Source organism: Lethenteron reissneri, chromosome 52 (genome assembly GCF_015708825.2).
Source record: "Lethenteron reissneri isolate LAM-NWPU_2019-01 chromosome 52, ASM1570882v1, whole genome shotgun sequence".
Lineage (NCBI taxonomy): Eukaryota > Metazoa > Chordata > Hyperoartia > Petromyzontiformes > Petromyzontidae > Lethenteron > Lethenteron reissneri.
Window position 1 is genome coordinate 5689725 of NC_083830.1, and position 10991 is coordinate 5700715.

Genomic DNA, 10991 nt, shown 5'->3' on the forward strand with positions numbered 1-10991 from the left:
TTTTTTACTTCTGATAAATAATAAAAAGAATATATATTTTTACGCCGATAAAATATAAAATAAGGTATCATGTTTTACTTCGTTGAAATATAAAAATAATAATAAAATTCACTCTGATTAAATATTAAATAATGCATAATCTTTTTTCTTTGTTGAAATATTAAAATAATAAAAATTTCACTGATAAAACATAAAATTCGATATTTTTTCCACTCTGATAAATGATTAAATAATGCAATATATGTTACCCTGATAAAATATAAAATAAGCATTTTTCACTCTGATTAAATATTAAATCATGGCTTGGCTTCGCGAACGAAGATCTAGGAAGGACATCCACGTCTTCTGCAGGCACGCTGGTGGCTGAAGAGGCCTATGCGGGACAGGCAGGTCCTGCCACAACAGCTGCAAGTGAAGGTCTCATCTGGGATGGGTGCTGAGGGATCATGGTTCTTCCTCCTTCTCCTTTTGTCCTCCATACGGGCCCTGCGGGTATCTTCGAAGAAGGAGGTGGCCTGGTGGACTGTGTGCCGCCAGGAGTTGCGATCAGCTGCTTGTGTTGCCCACTGACGGTGATCGATGCAGCAAGCAGTGAGGGACTTCTTCAGGGAGTCTTTGTATCGCTTTCGTGGTGCCCCTATGTCGCGATGGCCAGAGGACAGTTCCCCATACAGCACAATCTTAGGCAAGCGGTGGTTCTCCATCCTGGCGATGTGCCCTGCCCAACGAACCTGTGTCTTGAGGACCATGGCCTCGATGCTGATGACCTTCGCTGACTTGAGGACTTCAGTGTTGGCGACGAAGTCACTCCAGTGAATATTGAAGATTGTGCGGAGGCAGCGCTGATGGAAACGCTCGAGGAGACTCAGGTGACGACGGTACGTGACCCATGACTCAGCGCCATACAGGAGAGTGGTTAGCACAACAGCTTTGTAGACGTTCACCTTTGTGGCTCTTTTAAGGTTTCTGTTGTTCCAGACACGTTTGTATAGTCTGCCAAATGCACTGTTTGCCTTGGCCAGCCTGTTGTCGACTTCGTTGTCGATCTTGGCATCAGACGAGATGACGCACCCCAAGTAGCTGAACTGGTGGACAGCTTTCAGTTCTGTTTGTTCAATGAAGATGCTTGGTGGATGGTGCTCCTCCTGGGGTGCGGACTGATGAAGAACTTCAGTCTTCCTCAGGCTGACTTCAAGGCCGAAGATCTGAGCTGTTTTCGCGAAACAGGACGTAATTCGCTGCATAGCTGCCTCTGTATGAGCAAGGAGGGCGGCATCGTCAGCAAAAAGCAGCTCCCTGATCAGTTGCTCCATGGTCTTTGTGTGGGCCTGCAAACGCCTCAGGTTGAACACGCTCCCGTCGAGACGAAAACGGATGTATACGCCATCAGCGTCGTCGAGGTCCTCTGTGACCTGCTGGAGCATCATGCTGAACAAAATGGTGAACAGCGTGGGAGCAAGAACACAGCCCTGTTTCACGCCGTTTGCAATAGGGAAGGGCTGCGAGAGATTGTTGCTATGTCTGACTTGTCCAAGCTGGTCTTCATGAAGCTGGACGATCATGGTGAGGAACTTCGGTGGGCAGCCTAGCTTGTCCAGGATTTTCCAAAGTCCCTGCCTGCTCACGGTGTCAAACGCTTTTGTCAGGTCCACAAAGGTGACGTACAGTGCTTTGTTTTGCTCCCGGCACTTTTCCTGAATCTGCCTCAGGACAAACACCATGTCTGTGGTTCCCCGGTTGGCTCTAAAGCCACACTGGGTCTCTGGGAGGTGATCTTCAGCTATTGCGGGTACCAGTCTATTCAGCAGTACTCTTGCGATGATTTTGCCGGCGACGGACAGAAGTGTTATGCCACGATAATTGGAACAGTCTGATTTCTCCCCTTTGTTCTTGTACAGGGTGATGATGACTGCATCTTTGAGATCTTGAGGGAGTTTACCCTGCTCCCAGCAGCAGACGAAGAATTCATGGAGTTTGGTGTGCAATGCTGGGCCTCCGTTCTTCCATACTTCAGGAGGGATGCCATCGACTCCTGCAGCTTTACCACTCTTCAGCTGTTTAATGGCTTCCTCAGTCTCTTGTAATGTTGGTGCCACATCCAGTTCGGTTTTCACTGGTTGTTGTGGGATGCGGTCAATCGCTGGTTCTTGGACTGAGCGGCTAGCATTGAAGAGCGTGTAGAAGTGCTCAGACCAGCGGTTCAGGATTGAGTCCTTTTCAGTGAGCAGTTTGTTCCCGTCTGCACTCCGCAGGGGGCTCAGGATTTGGTACGAGGGGCCATATACCGCTTTTAGGGCTTCGTAGAATCCCCTGTAGTCGCCAGTATCAGCGCAAACCTGAGTTTTTACTGCGAGGTTGGTCCACCACTCGTTCTGAATCTCTCGAAGCTTGCGCTGGATGGTGCTGCATTCCAGGCGGAAGGCTGCTTTTTTGTGCGGGCAGGATGGTCGGGCCAGGTGGGCCTGGTGTGCTGATCTCTTCTTTGACAGCAGCTCCTGGACTTCTAAGTTGTTCTCATCGAACCAATCTCTGTTTTTCTTCGTGGAGAATCCGAGGGTATCTTCAGATGTTTGCAGAACAACAGTTTTGATGCGGTCCCACAGCACTTCAGGAATCGGAGGCGAGTCTCCTAGGCAGCTCGGTTCCTCTAGCCTAGATCGTAGGCTTTTCTGGAAAGCAGCTTTGACCACGGCAGACTGAAGGCTGTAGACTTTGAGCTTCTTCCTCGGGGCGCCACCGTTTATTGGTCTGGGTTTAAAGTGAAAGCTGAGTTTGCAGCGGACAAGACGGTGGTCTGTGTGACACTCGGCGCTGGGCATTACCCTGGTGTGAAAGACATCCTTTAGGTCACGCTGGCGCACAAGGATGTAGTCTATGAGATGCCAATGTTTTGACCGAGGGTGCATCCAGGTTGTTTTCAGACTGTCTTTCTGCTGGAAGATGGTGTTGGTAATGGAAAGCTGCTGTTCCGCACAGAGTTCAAGTAACAAGCGTCCATTGTCGTTGCAGCTGCCCACACCGTGCCTTCCAAGTACGCCTTTCCAGGTTTCCGAGTCTCTGCCCACTCTGGCGTTGAAGTCGCCAAGGATGACAATCTTGTCGTCAGCTGGGATATCCTGCAGAAGGCTGCGTAGGTCGGAGTAAAACTTGTCTTTATCAGCGGGATCTGCCTGGAGAGTTGGAGCGTACACACTGAGCAGCGTTGCGTGTTGTTGGTCACGAAGTGGTAGACGCATTGAGATGATGCGGTCAGAGTGACCAGTTGGCAGGCTTGCAAGCTTGGTAGCGATAGAGTCCCTGATCATGAAGCCGACACCTGAACGGCGTCTCTCTGTCGCTGGTTTGCCTGACCAGTAGAGAGTGTAACCTGCGCCATGCTCCCTCAGACTCCCTTCCTCTGAAACGCGGATTTCGCTGAGGGCGGCGATGTCAACATCCAGCAGAGCGAGTTCGTGTGCAATTAGAGCAGATCGTCGCTCAGGTCGAGTGCTGTCAGCTGAGTCTAGCATGGTTCTGATGTTCCAGCATGCGAGTTTGAGTCCTTTCCCACCTTTTAAGGCGAGTGGGATGCGCCGTCGATTCTTTGATGTAATTCGACCGCATATGAAGATGCCCGTTGACCGCGGTAAGCCAACTGAGGGAGGAGGAGACGAGCTTTGTTTAGGCCACCTTTTCTAGGCCCCTCTCCGTGTGGAGCAAGCAGTGCTGTCCCTAGAAAAGGCTGCTTGGTCGCTCAGGGTGCTGCCGGGTGATGATGTCGTTTCCAGGTCATCATCAGACGACCACTTGCGCCTGAGCCGCCTGCATGCAGGATTGAGACTGCGGCTGCCAGTGTCATCTTACACCTGCCGAGTTCGCCCCTTTCCCATCGCTACAGGACTTAGTGAGACCGGGGGGGGGGGGGTAGACGTGAAGATTTCCTTCTTGCCTGCGCAATGGAGCTTTCAAGTGGAGTGCAGTGTGCGCAGAACTGACCCCACCCTTTAAACCCGGGGTTCGTCTGCCATGGCCTAGCAAGCTGGGACGGTGACAGCGAGGTCCTCGGGCCGTAGGTTTTACATCAGAGTTTCCTTCTCCTAGGTAGACGGCCTTCCAAGGCTGAAGAGATCCACCTTCCCTGCTATTTCAAACCATAGCTGGTAGGCCACAGCCGCAGTCCACAGTAACGAAGTGGCGCGCCTTGGTCCCGAACACTTGGCCGTTGGGTCCTAACGAGACCCTTCCGCCCTGGCCGGTGACTCCGTCGTGGGAGTTCATTCGCCCAGTGATGCAGTGTTGACATCACCCCCTCACGTCGTTTAGCCCGCCAGCTGAAGCGGTTTACCGGGGTGTGGCACTAGGAGCCAGACGTCAGAGATTTAGGAGATGGATGAGGACCAGTGTTTCCGTCCACTCAAAAATTGAGTGCAGCTACCAGAAAACAAAGGTACTACCTCTACCCAGAGCTCCCTACACCCCCAATATTAAATAAGGCATAATGTTTTACTCTCATAAAATATAAAAATAATATACGTTTTACTCTGTTGAAATATAAAAGTTAGAACAAAAAATAATGTTTCTATATATTTTTTGACTCTGATCGCATTTACAATTTCCCCACACAGAACCGGCCCTCGGAGAATTTCACCGAACCACGTGACCGTGGTCCCCGAATATAAATCAGTTTGCTGGGTTCGTAGCTCGGCCCAGTGCGCCAACCACTGCACCACCGCTCCACCCTTGCCAATGCTCTAATTTAAATGAATCACTCTCTCTCTCGATTGAAATCCACATTTCTTTAGAACTGATGTGTGTGTGTGTCTTTAGTTTGTTGTCCTTCACACGGACCTCTGATGAGCAACTGGTTGGCTACGTACGGTGCGAAATAAGTTCAACGCACACACACATCATATTGACGCGAATTTATAAGGTGCTCTGCAAGCCTCCTGGCTACCATCAAAGGTTTGTACACGAGGCCATCCAAATATACAAACACAGACATAATTTCAACCGTGATGATGGGTACAAACTTAGTAATCATTGGAAAGATGTTATTAACCATGCAACAAAAAAAGATTTAACTACACATATTTGGAGCATTCCTGGCAGCGATTTCAGCCGCACCACCTCTACATAACAATAGGCTAATTCAACCATTCTACACAACAAAGACTCATTTCCTGGCAGCGATTTCAGCCGCATCACCTCTACATAACAAAAGGCTCAGTCCCTTTTACACGCACCTTTACATCATCCGCACCTAGTTTACTCAACAAAGGCTCATTCCTAACAGCGTGCTTCAGCCGCACCGAACCTCACAAAAATAATATCCAGGGCCTACCTTGGCTCCTCCCACCCTCAACCAGTATATATACAAGGACTGTTTCCTTGGAATTTATCTCACTTGATACAGCTATCGTGCTGTGACGGTTCCACCTGAAGACGGAAGCTTTTGTTGCCTCCGAAACGTCGTGATTTATATTTTATTTTTATTTTACTTCTATTAATTTTAATTTTTTACCTACGTGACTAAGAATATGAATATCCATCGACCTTGCCTCGTTTGGTTAAGCGGCAGAGTTTGTTGAAACACGCGAACTGTGCAGCGGCTTCACCCTTGCTGATTCTCATCAGCAGTGCCACGCGTTGGTTGTTGTTGTTCTATCCTCAAATCTTGTAACTCAATTTTAACCCACTTCCCAATGTGGTATCGACTGCATGGTCAACACCAGTGAAGATTATCTGAGCCTCTAGGTCGACTCAGCCTCAAATGAGTACCTGGTGCGGTGTGTGAACATCGCCACTGGGGAGACAAAGGCGGGCGGGCGTGGTGCTGGCCACCCACCCCCTCGTGTACCGTTCCGGCCTTCATAGGTGCTCGCTAACAGCACTTGCCCCTACAGTATGTTAAGGCTATACGGAGGATCTTTGTCTTTGTAAGTGTGTGTGTAGGTGTGTGTAGGTGTGTGTGTAGGTGTGTGTGTGTAGTAGTGTGTCTAGGTGTGTGTAGGTGTGTGTGTGTAGGTGTGTGTGTAGGTGTGTGTGTGTGGTGTGTGTGTAGGTGTGTGTAGGTGTGTAGGTGTGTAGGTGTGTGTGTAGTAGTGTGTCTAGGTGTGTGTAGGTGTGTGTGTGTAGGTGTGTGTGTAGGTGTGTGTGTAGGTGTGTGTAGGTATGTGTAGGTGTGTGTGTGTAGGTGTAGGTGTGTGTAGGTGTGTGTGTAGGTGTGTGTGTGTAGGTGTGTGTGTAGGTGTGTGTGTAGGTGTGTGTGTAGGTGTGTGTGGGTGTAGGTGTGTGTGTAGGTATGTGTAGGTGTGTGTGTAGGTATGTGTTTGTAGCTGTGTGTAGGTGTGTGTAGGTGTGTGTGTGTAGGTGTATGTAGATGTGTGTGTAGGTGTGTGTGTCTAGGTGTGTGTGTAGGTGTGTGTGTGTAGGTGTGTGTGTAGGTGTGTGTGTGTGTGTGTGTGAGCGAGCACGTGCTCTGCGTGAGCGCTTCCCCGCGCAGGTGTCAGATTAAAATCACCAACGAGAGGGATGAGCAGGAACGGAGAGAACGCGGTGGGCGGGGGGGTGGTGGAGAGGGAGGGGGGTTGGGGGGATTGGGGGGAGGGGCGATGGAAAGTCGAGCGGTGGTGGAGCGGTTAGCGCGTTGCGCGACGAATCCGGCCACACGAGTTCGATCCCCGCTCACAGCTAAAATCGGTGATTTTAATGTAGTTACTGCACCGCTGATAACACTGTGTAACCAAAAACTAAAATAGTTCATGGGTAGTAAGTGTTATTTCCTAATTGCTTATGCCTCAAAAGTACAGAATATGGCTAATATTACCCACAAACTTTGCTTTTGTGACCAGTGACAGTGATATTTTGAAATGTACCTATTTTAAATGAGGCGCTCTTCCCCCTCCAACCCAGCTTAAATATACGCTGCCAAGCCTGGTGGTGTTCATTCAGACGCTGTCTTTCTGACAGACCTGTTCTTCACCTGAGGACGACTGCTTACGTTGTGGCCGAAACGTCGTGAGAATATTTTTATTATGTTTCATTTTTATTATTTTATTATTTTTATTCTACGTGACTTTACCGAAAGAACCAAGAAGAAAAAACGTGTGCATTTGTGTCATTCCTTCACGTAAAGTCCTGGTCACAAAAGCAAAGTTTGTGGGGAATAATAGTCATGTTCTATACTTTTTAGGCATAAGCAATGAAAATAAATAACACTTACTACCTAGGAACAAAAGTTGTGTTACATCGTGTTATGTAGTCGCTACGCCACTGGCAGTCACCCACAGCCCAAGAGGACACCACACGAAGCCTTCACTTCAGGCCAAATCCGCGATCTCACATTCTCACGGCGTGCCAGGCAATGCGATTCCCACCCTGCCATCTACCCACCCACCCCACCCACCACCCACCCACCCCACCCACCCACCACCCCACCCACCCCACCCACCACCCACCCCACCCACCAACCCACCCACCACCCCACCCACCACCCACCCCACCCACCCACCACCCACCCCACCCACCAACCCACCACCCCACCCACCACCCACCCACCCACCCCACCCACCACCCACCCCACCCACCACCCCCCCACCCACCCACCCCACCCACCACCCACCCACCACCCCACCCACCACCCACCACCCCACCACCCCACCCACCACCCACCACCCCACCCACCACCCACCACCCCACCACCCCACCCACCACCCACCACCCCACCCACCACCCACCAATAATATATATTTACATTTGATTTCTACTGAAGTCCGCGGTCACTGGAGGCGAACATTTGGCTTTGGTGGTGCGGAGGGGGGGGGTGTGAGGGGGGCAGGGGGCATCCCAGGGGCGGCATTAAAATGAAAGCAAAAGGAAAGGCAAACACAGACAGAAAAAGGCCAATACATATGCAGCGGTGGAGTGGTGTAAAGTCAATTTCCCTACCCCCACCTCGTCCCGCCACCCTACATTAGACGTGAGAGGTGCCCGGGTGCGCACGATAAACATAAGTGCCATTCGTTCACGTCTGAAAATTCAAAAAAAATAAATCCACCCGAAAATATATTACAAAAAAAAAAGTTATTCCGACTATTTCCCAGAGTTTAACGGCGACTCGCTCCCTCCCTCTGCCTCCCTCCCTCCCTCTCTGCCTCCCTCCCTCGCTCGCTACGAGGCTCTGGCTCCCAGCGGGCAGCATCTACGCCGCCCCGTGTTGCAGATACACCCGTGTGCGCGTGTCTGCGTGCGTGCGTGCGCGGTTCAAAAGCCAGCGGCAGCCCTGGAGAATATCCTGTGGTGCAGTTGACCGCACTGCCGCTCCCCACTCATATATATACATGCCAACATAGGGGGCAAATGTGCCCCCCAGCCCCCCACCACCACCGCTCCCCCCCCCCCCCCTCCATATAGCCTGGAGGAATCCGATGAGCTATGAAGCTCTTTTCACAGATGTCCTGTAAGGGGCATGGGGCGGCGGAGGAGGCGGGAAGTTACATCAACACACAATGCAACGACTACAAAAAGCCGACATGATTGCAAAATAGAGGTCATGTAAGGAAGTCACTAAAGGTAAATCATAAATATAGATAAAGTGTAAGAGTACACATTGCACAGGTACGTGAATTAGTGCCGATCTTCACCTTTGGAACCTCATTTGTCAGTAGAAAAATATGATAATTGGTTTTTTTGAGGTGTGCGCCTTTTGGCGTCATCTGGTCCAACACCATGTGAGACTAGGCTCTAAGGAAAGCTGTCTCGGGTGTGGACCAATCAACTTCAAGGACAGTACATACATTATCAGAGTTGTGTTTTTTGTTTGCATTACGACTGCAGGTAATGTGGTATATGCAAACATGACTCCTTGTAAAAAAAAAGTGTCAGTTTTGTTGCCAGATAAAAGGGTACAATTTTTTTTATGATACTTCCGATCTTGTTTACACCAATTGCAAGCTTGGGACAAGGCAGCAGCAACAGCAGCAAAACAACAACAACAACAGTCCCAGACCCCACACCAAGACAACAACACGCAAGTCATTCAATTGCACCGCGCATCCGTAAACAAACATCGCCACGAACTAGGAAGACAAAGGCGGTCGGGCGTGGTACTGGCCACAAATATAGGTGCCACTCGCTGAACGCACTTGCCCAATCATTTTGTCAAGGCTATGCGGGTGACCTTTGTATTTAGCTTTGTATCTCACGGCGTCGTTCACACTGTGTTGAAATGAGAGAAACACTGCCCGACAAATGACTTCATTGGATGGATCGTTGTAACGCAAGACCGTGAGGAATTGTGTTAGGCGATTCACGCTCCACGCGCCACTGATGTTCAGCCGTGGCCAGGGCTCGAACTCTGGAATGGGCTGGGTTCGTGGCGCGGTGCGCTAACCACTGCGCCACGACTCCCCCCGCCCCTCCCCCCACACATAAAAGGGCCACCCATTGAGTAGGGACGCAACAATCTGTCACAACTTGACGCCTAACCCCCTCCCCCCCGAATCCTATAGAACGGCCGATATTTAATCCACGCAGAAACGATTGAGGATTAATAATATTGACGTGTTTAAGCAAACAGATAGTCCAGTATCTAACTCATTTGAATGCCAAATGTAGACAAATTATTATCGAGGCTTCACCCCCCCTACCGTTTCCTATCCGTACATTGTCAGTAGACCCCCCCCCATATGCACTCATTTGGGTTAACCCCCCCTCCCCCCTCCATACGTACGTACGAGATGGATGGCCCCAAACACGGATGAACACGTGACATGCACCAGCACACATACACCCAGACAAACGCGGGGGCGCCATACACAGCAAAACAAACGCGCACACACAAAGACAAAGATCCCCCGTGTAGCCTTAGCAGACTCCTGGGGCAAGTGCTGTTAGCGAGCAGCACCTATGAAAGCCGGTAGGGCACACGGTCGAGTGGGTGGCCAGCACCACACCCAGCCGCATTTGTCTCCCCAGTGGCGATGTTTACACACCGCGCCAGGTACTCATTTGAGGCTGAGTCGGCCTAGGGGAGGCCCAGGACCTGTTCAGATAATCGTCACTGGTGTTGGCCGTGAGCGGGCATCGAACCGGGGTCGCCAGGTTCGTAGCGCTAACCGCTGCATAACCGCTGACCCATACGTGCACAGACACACAGACAAACACACCAAACACAAACCACAACATCCGAAATTCGCCACGCGAAGTGTCGAAGGCAGGACGTCACGGGACGGACCCAGATGCCGTGGGTTGACTGACTGAGATCGCTGGCAGATGTACCAGCCGTGCTCCCCACTGTGTCACCTCACTGTGTTTTATCCGCCCGGCGCTCGACTCGTTGTTGTGAGCGTCGCTCCTCCGCCCTCCGTTGTTGCTGGAGGGCGACTGCCTCCAACTGTCCAGTAGCAGCAGCAGCGTCCTTCACGAACCTCCTCCTCCTTTGAGGCCGATCTTCACACCGCTGATACCGGTCATCGGCAAGTCCACTCAGCTCCACGTCCTCCCTGTTCTCCAGCCCCATGCAAACACTTGCACTCACAGATACCGTCACGCGTACGCACACAACCACAACATATGTACAGACGCACGCACACACACAAAAATAACAAAGACACACTGACACACACGTACACCGATACACACACCAAAACAAACAAACACAAATACATAAACCAAAAGCAGACACACACAAACACACACACACGTGCACAGACGTGCACAGATAAAGATCCCCCGTATAGCCCTTAACATACTTTTGGGGCAAATTATGTTAGGGAGCACCTATGAAGGCCGGCACGGCACACGGAGGGGTGGGTGGCCACCACCACGCCCGGCTGCCTTTGTCTCCCCAGTGATGATGTATACACACCACACTAGAAATTAACTTGAGGCTGAGTCGACCTAGGGGAGGCCCAGGACCATTTCAGATAATCGTCACTGGTGTTGACCGTGAGCGGGAATCGAACCCAGGTCGCCGGGTTCGTAGCGCAGCAGACACACTCACATACACCCAC